The sequence below is a fragment of the Aquarana catesbeiana genome, linkage group LG01 (assembly GCF_042186555.1).
Source record: "Aquarana catesbeiana isolate 2022-GZ linkage group LG01, ASM4218655v1, whole genome shotgun sequence".
Taxonomy (NCBI): domain Eukaryota; kingdom Metazoa; phylum Chordata; class Amphibia; order Anura; family Ranidae; genus Aquarana; species Aquarana catesbeiana.
In genome coordinates, this window is record NC_133324.1 from 305,469,196 (window position 1) to 305,481,959 (window position 12,764).

General features: G+C 40.6%; 1 pseudogene; it reads right to left on the bottom strand.

Annotated features, from left to right (window-relative positions):
* Nucleotides 1–407: 407 nt before the first annotated feature.
* LOC141143797 (dehydrogenase/reductase SDR family member 4-like) overlaps nucleotides 408–12,764 on the bottom strand; it is a 147,963-nt pseudogene continuing 135,606 nt past the window's right edge.

A 12,764-nucleotide genomic window follows, 5' to 3' on the forward strand; every position in this document is an offset into this window, starting at 1 on the left:
GTGACAACATCTCCACACATCAAATAAATCATTAGAAGCAATAAATTTGTCTAGATGGGATGCATGTCTTTTGGAGGCTTTTTTTTTTTTAAACGCGCCCCGTCCTGCCGAGCTCGCTTGCAGAAGCAAACACATATGTGGATAGCGCCCGCATATGAAAACGGTTTTCAAACCACACGTGAGATATCGCCGTGATCGGTAGAGCGAGAGCAATAATTCTAGCCCTAGATCTCCTCTGTAACTCAAAACATGCAACCTGTAGAATTTTTTAAACATCGCCTATGGAGATTTTTAAGGGTAAAAGTTTCTCACCGATCCACGAGCGGACTCAGTGTTGAAGCGGGACATGTTGGTTATCAGTTTACTCGGTGTAACATTATCTTTCACAATATAAAAAAAATTGGGCTAACTTTACTGTTGTTTTATTTTTTAATTAAAAAAAGTGTATTTTTTTCAAAAAAAGTGCGCTTGTAAGACCACTGCACAAATACGGTGTGACAGAAAGTATTGCAACAACCACCATTTTATTCTCTAGGGTGTTAGAAAAAAATATATAATGTTTGGGGGTTCTATGTAATCTTCTAGCAAAAACAAAACTGTTTTTAACTTGTAAACAACACATCTAAAAAAGAGGCTTGGTCCTTAAGTGGTTAATAGAGTCATACATTTCACTTTTAAAGGGGCAGCTATCTTAGTTGGATTTATTGGATAAGTGTAAAGGTTTAGTATCATTTTTGTTAGCCCCATTATTGTACCTACCAAATAAATTAAACTTGTCTTTAGAGAAATATGGAGGCTACCACTGCTGACCTCTCCTTCAGAAAATGCTGGTAAACTTGACACGCTGACTCATTTACTTTATATCACTGACTAGGAACAAATATCCAGCCAAGAATCTTTGAATTTTTCTAACTTAAAGTACTGAAGAAAGAGGGTGAGAATAACAGCCAGACAATTAGCATTTTAAGTAACATATCTGTTCTAATAAAAGGAATTCCCATTTCAGAATTTGTAAAGTCCTCAAAACCTTTTTTTTTTAATTACTTACTAGGATATATGCATGCAGCATTTACTGCATCAACTTTTATCTTCTATTATCTACCCTTTTTAAATAATTACCTAATTCTTCATTCTGCTTTCAAAATACCTTACTGGACCTTCTATAAATGTTTAGTAATATTACAAGTTGTTTTGCTGTTTCAACTCAACCTGTATTTCAGATACTTTCCACAAGATGTCGCCATTTCAACATACAGCTGAATAAAAAAAAAAAAAAAAATCTTTCCTTTATAACAATGCATTCAATGGTGCATGACTATATTTTATGCATGTTTAGTAATGAACACCTAATCTTTCAAATTGCAATGAGAAGATGTACATATCAGTCTAGCCAAATTAAATATCTGGCCTAGAATAAAGGAGATTTGAACAGGATCTCTGCAGCAATATACTAAATCAATATAATTCAACAAAATTTAATCCTGATGTTTTTTTTTTCTTTATGTGATGTAATATATATGTTATTTATTTTTTACAAATCAGGCAAATAGAGATTATAACATTTTGCTTTGTCATTTTCCCTAAAACACAAGGTTTAAAGCCTTCCAAGCATGCCACCAGTGACGCCAATATTTTCCCCATTGATGTAAGAAGCATCTTTAGAGCATAAAAATGAGGCAATCCCTGCGCACTCTTCTGGTTCTCCAAGCCTGAAAAACAAATTAAGAAAACACATAAGACAGATAACCAGTTTAAAGTAATCTGTCACAAAAAATATACCAGTTTTTAAAATTGACATTTAGTATAATTTTTGGGCTGTGCACAATTTGTAAGGTGCTGACCCCTCTCACTTCACTGCCCTGGAGCTTTGGGGTTCATTTATTGTAATTACAATAACAAGTGGTACTATGACTACACTAATTTACAAAAGAATTACCTTTAGTTTGAAGATGACAAAAGTGGAGGTACCTAAAACCAACTCTAATGCCGCGTACACACGAGCAGACTTTTCAACCGGACTGGTCCGACGGCCTATCCGATGGACTTTTGACGAACTTCCGACAGGCTTTCCGAACAAACGGATTTGCCTACACACGAACACACCAAAGTCCGATGGATTAGTACGTGATGATGTACTACCGGACTAAAATAAGGAAGTTGATAGCCAGTAGCCAATAGCTGCCCTAGCGTCGGTTTTCGTCCGTCGGACTAGCATACAGACGAGCTGACTTTTCAATAAGAACTGGGTCCGGCGGAGTTCCGACATAAAGATTTGAAACATGTTCCAAATCTAAAGTCCGTCAGATTTTTGACCGAAAAAGTCCGCTGCAGGTCCCATGAAGCACACACACGGTTGAATTGTCTGCTAGACTCGGTCCATCGGACCAGTCGAAAAGTCCACTCATGTGTACGCGGCATAACTTGCAGTATAGAGGCAACTCCTAGTGGCCAGTGTTGCTGACAGCGGGTGGAACCTGATGGGGAAGCTCAGGTCCTAGTTCTCCATCAGCTCCCCTCTCTCCTTTTGAGTGACAGCTGGCAGTGGGAGTATTCTAAAGCCAATAGCAGACTACCTCTTGATATGGATCCAACTACTGTCTGCTGTCAACCAAAAGGGGAGCAGAACTGATGGAAATCTTCTATCTCCAAATCCTAATCAGGCTCCGCCCACCCATCAAAAAACCTAATTGACCACTGCACTGTCTGTATGAAAGCTACAGTGGCAGGGAGGAGCTCAGTTGCTCCAAGGATGAAGTGTTTCTATGGACACTTTGGCATCAATGCACCTTCACATGTGGTGCTTGCCCCAAATTCATGTATCTGCTTCCAAAAGGTACATGTATCTGTCTTTCCATGTCATAACGGAATTCCAAAGAGTGTCACAGATACTTTTTATGAATTACTGTGATTGTGTTTTAAATTGTTTTCCAATTTGCTGATATGTCATCTCTTTTCTACACACATAAGAAGTGACGAACAGCAAACAATATTGCCAAGGTATTTTATAATTGGTTATTGAATTTGTTGTTTTTAAAATTGATACTCTTTGTGTATGTTTATTTTATATCATCTGAATAATATTAATATATATAAAGCTATAAGGCTACTTTCACACTGAAGGTGGTTTTCAGGCTTCTGATGCCTCCCCAGTGCGACTGAAAAGCGCTGCTTAAACAGCGCTAAAGAGCCACTAAAACAAGCGATAATGCGGCGCAGCTACAGTGTGAAAGTAGCCTAAATAACTGTGTTGAAAATAGCGAGTAGGCTTTGTGCTTTTTTTTTGTTTGGATAAAAGTAAATGCTTCTGTCAAATGTTTTATTGTTGGCCATTAGGGATGAGCTTCGTGTTCGAGTCGAACCCATGTTCGACTCGAACATCGGCTGTTCGATCGTTCGCCGAATTGCGAACGTTATGGGCCGTTCGCGCTAAATTCGTGTGGCGCGTCACGGCCCATAATTCACTGCGGCATCGCAGTGCATTGCTGGCTGATGATTGGCCAAGCATGCACTATGACACGCATGCTTGGCCAATCACAGCGCCGTCAGTAGAGAGAGCTGTAATTGGCCAAAGCCAGGGTGGCTTTGGCCAATTATGGCTCAGGGGATTTAGTACACACCCCACACTATATAAGGCCGCCTGCACGGCGGCCCTGTGTAGTGTGTGTTCCGGTGTGCTGAGAGATAGAGAGAGAGAGAGACAGTGTCATTTGATTTGAGTTAGATAGATTAGGCAGAACAGTCAGTCAGTTAGCTGCACTTACAGTGTATTGTGTATATATATGCATCCCAGGTGTTGCATATATATATATATATACACTGTATTCAGTTTAGCTAGATCCGTTCCTGTTATCTTCTATCTAGACTATTTACATTTAATGCAGTGCGTCCTGCTCACAGTGTTCAGCTAGATCCGTTCCTGCTATTTACATTTAGTGCAGTGCGTCCTGCTCACAGTGTTCAGCTAGATCCGTTCCTGTTATCTTCTAGACTATTTACATTTAGTGCAGTGCGTCCTGCTCACAGTGTTCAGCTAGATCCGTTCCTGCAATTTACATTTAGTGCAGTGCGTCCTGCTCACAGTGTTCAGCTAGATCCGTTCCTGCTATTTACATTTAGTGCAGTGCGTCCTGCTCACAGTGTTCAGCTAGATCCGTTCCTGCTATTTACATTTAGTGCAGTGCGTCCTGCTCACAGTGTTCAGCTAGATCCGTTCCTGCTATTTACATTTAGTGCAGTGCGTCCTGCTCACAGTGTTCAGCTAGATCCGTTCCTGCTATTTACATTTAGTGCAGTGCGTCCTGCTCACAGTGTTCAGCTAGAGCCGTTCCTGCTATTTACATTTAGTGCAGTGAGTCCTGCTCACAGTGTTCAGCTAGATCCGTTCCTGTTATCTTCTAGACTATTTACATTTAGTGCAGTGCGTCCTGCTCACAGTGTTCAGCTAGATCCGTTCCTGCTATTTACATTTAGTGCAGTGCGTCCTGCTCACAGTGTTCAGCTAGATCCGTTCCTGTTATCTTCTAGACTATTTACATTTAGTGCAGTGCGTCCTGCTCACAGTGTTCAGCTAGATCCGTTCCTGTTATCTTCTAGACTATTTACATTTAGTGCAGTGCGTCCTGCTCACAGTGTTCAGCTAGATCCGTTCCTGCTATTTACATTTAGTGCAGTGCGTCCTGCTCACAGTGTTCAGCTAGATCCGTTCCTGTTATCTTCTAGACTATTTACATTTAGTGCAGTGCGTCCTGCTCACAGTGTTCAGCTAGATCCGTTCCTGTTATCTTCTAGACTATTTACATTTAGTGCAGTGCGTCCTGCTCACAGTGTTCAGCTAGATCCGTTCCTGTTATCTTCTAGACTATTTACATTTAGTGCAGTGCGTCCTGCTCACAGTGTTCAGCTAGATCCGTTCCTGTTATCTTCTAGACTATTTACATTTAGTGCAGTGCGTCCTGCTCACAGTGTTCAGCTAGATCCGTTCCTGTTAAATTCCTACTGACAGGCAGGCTTGTCTGGTTACAGTATATAAAGCTACCTGAAGAAAATTACAGGTGTTCTATTTGATCCTATTAGTACCACGGTCAGGCAGCTAGACTATTTACATTTAGTACAGTGCGTCCTGCTCACAGTGTTCAGCTAGATCCGTTCCTGTTATCTTCCTACTGACAGGCAGGCTTGTCTGGTTACAGTATATAAAGCTACCTGAAGAAAATTACAGGTGTTCTATTTGATCCTATTAGTACCACGGTCAGGCAGCTAGACTATTTACATTTAGTACAGTGCGTCCTGCTCACAGTGTACAGCTAGATCCGTTCCTGTTATCTTCCTACTGACAGGCAGGCTTGTCTGGTTACAGTATATAAAGCTACCTGAAGAAAATTACAGGTGTTCTATTTGATCCTATTAGTACCACGGTCAGGCAGCTAGACTATTTACATTTAGTACAGTGTGTCCTGCTCACAGTGTTCAGCTAGATCCGTTCCTGTTATCTTCCTACTGACAGGCAGGCTTGTCTGGTTACAGTATATAAAGCTACTTGAAGAAAATTACAGGTGTTCTATCCCAGCTTAGTGCAGCTACAGGCCATTAGTATGTCTGGAAGGCCAAGAAGGAGAGGCAGACAGTCACAAGCCAATAAGAGAGGGCAAGCAGGCTCTGTGTCTAGTGCTGGTCGTGGAGACGGTGCATCCTCATCAGCACGTGGCCATGGGGCACCTAAGGCCCAAATTTCTGCTGAGTATATAGGGCAGGACCCTACTTTCAAACATCTAACTTACAAACGACTCCTACTTGCAAACGGAAGGAGACAACAGGAAGTGAGATGAAATCTACCCCTAGGAAGGGAAATTCTCTCCTGTAAGAGTTAATATGGGAAAACAATTTCTCCTTTCCACTGATGCTTTCCAATCCTTGTTCCACAAAAAAACCCAAATTTTCAAAAAACATTTTTCATTGGGACAAAAAAGTGAGGTGAAATCTTCTGAAGAGGAGGAAAGACAGCAAAACAAATGTCACAGGGGTGATAACCCTTCCCTATGTTTTCCAAAAAGCTTAGAAAAGATTTTTTGGCTGGAGCTAAACACGTTAAAAATTTTCAAAATTACAAACAGATTCTACTTAACAACAAACCTACAGTCCCTGTCTTGTTTGCACCGCCTGTATACTGCTGTTCAGAGTATATAGGGCCTGGTGGCCCCACACCTTTCCTTATTTTAATTTGGGTGCGGGGTTCCCCTTAATATCCATACAAGACCCAAAGGGCCTGGTAATGGACTGGGGGGTACCCATGCCGTTTGTCTCACTGATTTTCATCCATATTGCCATGACCCGACATGACATTAAACCCGCAAGCAGTTTTAAATGAGATTTTTTCCTTTAAAAATGACATTTGGTGCAGGGACTGTTCTAAACATGGGAAACACGCGTCACTTTACAGGCATACTATAGACACCCCCCAGGTACGATATTTAAAGGAATATTTCACTTTTTTTTTTTTACTTTAAGCATCATTAAAATCACTGCTCCCGAAAAAACGGCCGTTTTTAAAAGTTTTTTTTGCATTGATACATGTCCCCTGGGGTAGGACCCGGGTCCCCAAACCCTTTTTAGGACAATACCATGCAAATTAGCCTTTAAAATGAGCACTTTTGATTTCAAACGTTCGAGTCCCATAGACGTCAATGGGGTTCTAACATTCGTGCGAACTTTCGGTCCGTTCGCGGGTTCTGGTGCGAACCGAACCGGGGGGTGTTCGGCTCATCCCTATTGGCCATTACTAAATTTGGAAGATTTCTCCTTTCTGTCCCTGTGAAAGGAATTAAGGGACATTTGGCACTGGGACGGGAATTATAACCTGACAGAGATTTTAAAACTTTCCCATTTTACTGAAAAAAAAGTGTTATATTGCATTTTGCATCCTTTTCTGGAAAGATATCCTATCTTTTCCTGTCTCAATAAGAAAATGAAGGAAATCTCCCTATTGGGAGAGAGAACATGCATAAAAAGATGACTGGGCTTCTAAATATTAAGTTACCTGTTAAAAAAAAGGATTGGAAGGAATAGGACCAGATGTTAGACAATGTATGGGAAAGTACATGAACCATTATGTTTAGTAACTTGTAGAACTTCTGTTCTCGTTAAAACACTTTCTGTGATGCCAGTGATAAAACCTAACCAGTGATTAGGATATATTTTGACCCCTTTCTGCATCTGGTCTTTTTGAGTCACCTGTGCTTAGGATCATTGTCAATTGCATGACTAACCTTTTAAATTCAGTAGGAAACCAAATACTATAATTTTCTTACATAGCGAGAAAGATCAAAACCATATCTAAACTAACTAGAACATCCAACTCACTGACTGAAATAACTGACCACAATTACCTTATTTTATAGTGTAATTTTCTTACAAGTTCACATTTTTATGTCAATGTCCCTGAATTTGTGTTTGTTAACTAAAGATATGTAATGTGTTATCTATGTTGTAGATAACACATGTAGCGCTACTCCCAAAGGAGCTGCTTAAGTATGGTTGGCTCCTTACTCTGCCTATCAACCCCAAAAACAGTTTCAATCCCCTCTGGCACACCTGTCAATAGTGTAAGTGCAAGGACCAATGAGAAACACACGTTATGATAAAACACAGAAATTGTCTTTACTGCAATATTTCTGTGGAAAAGAGTATCAAACAGTAACAGTATATATTCAAGTAATCAACTGAAGAGCAAAAACTGAGATTAAGAGCAATACTGCATTCAATTAGCCTCAGAACCTGTGTAATTAATACGTGTTCGGATTTAAAGGGATGAGGTGGCAACTCTTGGTCCCCCTCTCTCAGGCTGGATGTCCCGACTGGCGGCGGAGGTTTAAATCGCACGGTGGGATCACCTGAGAGACAGCATCTCTCCCTTTAGGTCTGATCTCTTCCTCTGCCTCGTGCTGTCTAAATTCTGCTCAGGAAATTAAAATTAAGTCTCTCCTTTCTGCCCTCAGAGCATTCTGGTCTTAGTAGTTCCTGTCCCTATAAAAGGCTATGGGGCCGTTTGGTGAGGGAATTACATGTCCCAGAATCCATTGCAGCTTATTTCTGCAGCTCAGTACAGTCCCTCTGACTGGCTGCTGTAATTGACTCCTTCTGATTGCCTCCTCTCCTCCTGCCAATAAGAGCACAGGGGAGGAAGCAGAGAGTGGGCGGATGCCTGTGTGAGTGCCGCTCACATTAAAAGTCAGTGTCTATGAGGAGAAGGAGGGGGGAAATCTTCCCGCAGGGCTGACACAGCCTGTGTACATCCTAGCGGCCAGCTTGGCGGTCGCGGGGCATCTGCTACACATATTGTGAAACTGGTTTGTAAAACATGTTCACTAAAAAAGTAAGCTACAGCATCAATGAATTAATTCAGAACACAGCTTCTTGTATTATACACAATACATACACTGAAATAACCCCATTCTAAAAAAAAAAGGTTTTATTATGTGTCAGCTGTACTGCGTCCTGGGTCATTTTATACTCGCTGTACAGAGGTTATTATGCTGACTTAACATCCACTGAGGATGCTGAGAACCAAGACGAGGCATATAAATTAAATGCTAAATCAGGAAGATGAAGTGCTTAATCAAAAACTACATGTTACCTGTATGGTTGCACAGTGTGGAAATGTATTTAAATCATAAGACATGCTGCAGACAATTGCAAATCCTCTGGCAGTAAAATAGTAAATATGTGTAAATAAACTGTTTTTAGATGTTTACCTCCTTTAAGCCTGAGCTACATACCCAAACACTGTCAGGTTGAAGGGGTTTTACCAGGATGATGCCAGCTACAGGCATCATCCCAGTAACTTTTTTTAATGTAAAAGTGATTGACTGCAATGACCCTGATGAGTTTTCCTCTACCACTTTTTTGGATGTGTGCTGCCTCCTCTCTGTCTCCCCTGTTGTTGTGGACTACATGCTCCAAGGCTCTAATTTTGGCTTTACATATTTAATACCATTAGGATCCCTGAGGAAGTCTTTGGTGAAATGAGTAGCGATTCCTACTGGTGATGGTACACTAATCCCTGTGTCTGGCCCAATGACTCTCTATTATCAGATACTTATGTAATGGGCCAACTAGACAGGTCTTACTGTATATCTACACATCATATAAGCCATCCAGCCTATAGGGGAATGTTACATATAATAGATTGCACATGCTTTTTGACACGTTTTACTATGTCATTTTAATCATGTTCTTTAATAAACTTTGTATACTTTTATAAATTTGACTACTGTCCCTTTTCCTAACTGGGATTATAGTTGGCAACCTTTAAAGTCCAATACCTCTGTTTTTTGCTCTTTTGCGCTTTTTGTGGATGTGGTGCCACAATTATTGTGTTACATCTCTTGATTTTGCTTAAACAAGCTGTTACCAGCCTGTGAAAGCATCGGATCAAACCAATCTTGGTTTGATCTGATGCTTTGAAGGGCAGAGGAGAGATCTGGGGTCTAATAGATCCCAAAGCTCTCTGTAAAGAGTACCTGTCACTGCTCATGCTATCACATAAGATGTTGTATATCCCTTGTGATGGCAATAAAGTTTAAAAAATATAAAGACCCAGTGTAAAAAAACACCCCAATCCCCCTGTGCTTGTGCTCCAAGGTGAACGCATATGTAGGTCTCGCACTGAAGTGAGATATTGCTGCAAATGTTACAGCGAGAGAAAAAATTCTACCACCAGACCTTCTGTGTAACTCTAAACTGGTAAACTTTAAAGGCTTATAAAGCGTTGCCTATGAGGATTTTTAACCACTTCAGCTCCAGATTTGGCTGCTCAATGACCAGGCTATTTTTTGCGATACGGCACTGCGTCGCTTTAACTGACAATTGCGTGGTCATGCGACGCTGTACCCAAACAAAATTGATGTCCTTTCTTCCCCACAAATAGAGATTTCTTTTGGTGGTATTTGATCATCTCTGCGGTTTTAATTTTTTGCGCTACAAACAAAAAAATAGCGACAATTTTGAAAAAACACAGTATTTTGTACTTTTTGCTATAATAAATATCCAAATCTTTTTTTAAAAAAAGCTATTTTTTTCTCGGTTTAGGCTGACATGTATTCTTCTACATATTTTTGGTAATAAAAATTGCAATAAGCGTATATTGATTGGTTTGCGCAAAAGTTATAGGGTTCTTCTGATATTTATATATATATCTACAGTATCTCACAAAAGTGAGTACACCACTCATATTTTAGTAACTATTTTATTATATATTTTCATGTGACAACACTGAAGAAATGACACTTTGCTACAATGTAAAGTAGTGAGTATACATCTTTTATAACAGTGTAAATTTGCTGTTCCCTCAAAACAACTCAACACACAGCCATTAATGTCTTAACCACTAGCAACAGAAGTGAGTACACCCTAAGTGAAAATGTCCAAATTGGGCCCAAAGTGTAAATATTTTGTATGGCCACCATTATTTTCCAGCACTGCCTTAACCCTCTTGATCATGGAATTCACCAGAGCTTCACATGTTGCCACTGGAGTCCTCTTCCGCTCCTCCATGATGACATCACAGAGCTGGGGGATGTTAGAGACCTTGTGCTCCTCCACCTTCCGTTTGAGGATGCCCCACAGGTACTCAATATGGTTTAGGTCTGAAGACATGCTTGGCCAGTCCATCACCTTTACCCTCAGCTTCTTTAGCAAGGCAGTGGTCATCTTGGAGGTGTGTTTGGGGTCGTTATCATGTTGGAATACTGCCCTGCGGCCCAGTCTCTGAAGGGAAGGGGTCATTTTCTGCTTCAGTATGTCACAGTACATGTTGGCATTCATGGTTCCCTCAATGAACTGTAGCTCCCCAGTGTCGGCAGCACTCATGCAGCCCCAGATCATGACACTCCCACCACCATGCTTGACTGTAGGCAAGACACACTTGTCTTTGTACTCCTCACTTGGTTGCCGCCACACACCCTTGATACCATCTGAACCAAATAAGTTTATCTTGCTCTCATGAGACCACAGGACATGGTTCCAGTAAACCATGTCCTTAGTCTGCTTGTCTTCAGCAAACTGTTTACAGGCTTTCTTGTGCATCATCTTTAGAAGAGGCTTCCTGCTGGGACAACAACCATGAAGACCAATTTGATGCAATGTGCGGCGTATGGTCTGAGCACTGACAGGCTGACCCCCCACCCCTTCAACCTCTGCAGCAATCCTGGCAGCAATCCTGGCAGAGGCCTGTTCTGAGTGGAACCTGCCCTGTTAAACCACTATATGGTCTTGGCCACTGTGCTGCAGCTCAGTTTCAGGGTCTTGTCAATCTTCTTATAGCCTGGGCCATCTTTATGTAGAGCATATTTTTTTCAAATCCCCAGAGAGTTCTTTTCCATGAGGTGCCATGATGAACTTCCAATGACCAGTATGAGAGAGTGAGAGGGATAACACCAAATTTAACACACCTGCTCCCCATTCACACCTGAGATCTTGTAACACTAACGAGTCACATGACACCGGGAGGGGAAAATGGCTAATAGGACCCAATTTGGGCACTTTCACTTAGGGGTGTTCTCACTTTTGTTGCAAGCGGTTTAAACATTAATGGCTGCGTGATGAGTTATTTTGAGGAGACAGAAAATTTACACTGTTATACAAGCTGTACATTCACTACTTTACATTGTAGCAAAGTGCAAAAATGTGAGGGGTGTACTCACTTTTGTGAGATACTGTATGTACTAAGGATGAGCCAAACACCCCCCCGGTTCGGTTCGCACCAGAACATCCGAACAGGCCAAAAAATTCGGCAAAAACACACAAACATTGTTAAAGTCTATGGGACATGAACATGTAAAATCAAAAGTGCTCATTTTAAAGGCTTATATGCAAGTTATTGTCATAAAAAGTATTTGGGGACCTGGGTCCTGTCCCAGGGGACATGTATCAATGCAAAAAAAAGTTTTAAAAATGGCCGTCATCGCGACCACCAGTCACGAGCATTGTCACCCCCACAGTGCAGCGTGTGCATGTGCATGTGCCTGCTATCCCGCTTAAAGGAGCCAGCATACAGCTACGATGGTTCACGGGATCGTGCCGACCTGCTATAATGACAGCGGCTGCTCAGCAAGTGGGTAAGCACAATTTTAAAGTGTGACATGCTAGATATCTATTTACTCAGTGTAACGTGATCTTTTATATTTTACCAAACAATTGGGTATTGTATTGTGTTTTTGTGCATTAAAATTCACGAAAGTGTATATTTTCCAAAAAGATTTGGGTTTGAAAAACTGCTATGTAAATACGGTCTGACATAAAAGATCAACACCTACATTTTTTTTCTATAGGGTCTCCGCTTAAACAAATATATAGTGTTTTGCGGTTCAAAGTAACTTTCTAGCAATAAAAAAATGCTAAATTTACATATATGTGAGAATTTTCAGATTAGGCCTGGGGCTGAAGTGGTTAAAGAAAAAAAGCAACCTGTTGGTAATAATTTTATCATTTGAGTTTTTGTGGGTGTCATAGATTTAAATTGCTATTATTAGAAAGAGAATTTAAAAACACTATGAAACATTGACAATAATGAGATTTCCTCACCAAAGTTATTCTGAAATGCTGCAAGAATCACAATCTGCATGTAAAGTACATTAAAGTTAAGTTGGCCATACTGTGTATGCTTTAAATATTCAATTAATTGGAGGAAAATTGTCTCTCTTCAATTTATTTTAAGCTGATTGGCTTACATATGCATGCTAAAAATGTTAATATTTTATGACGAAGGCAAA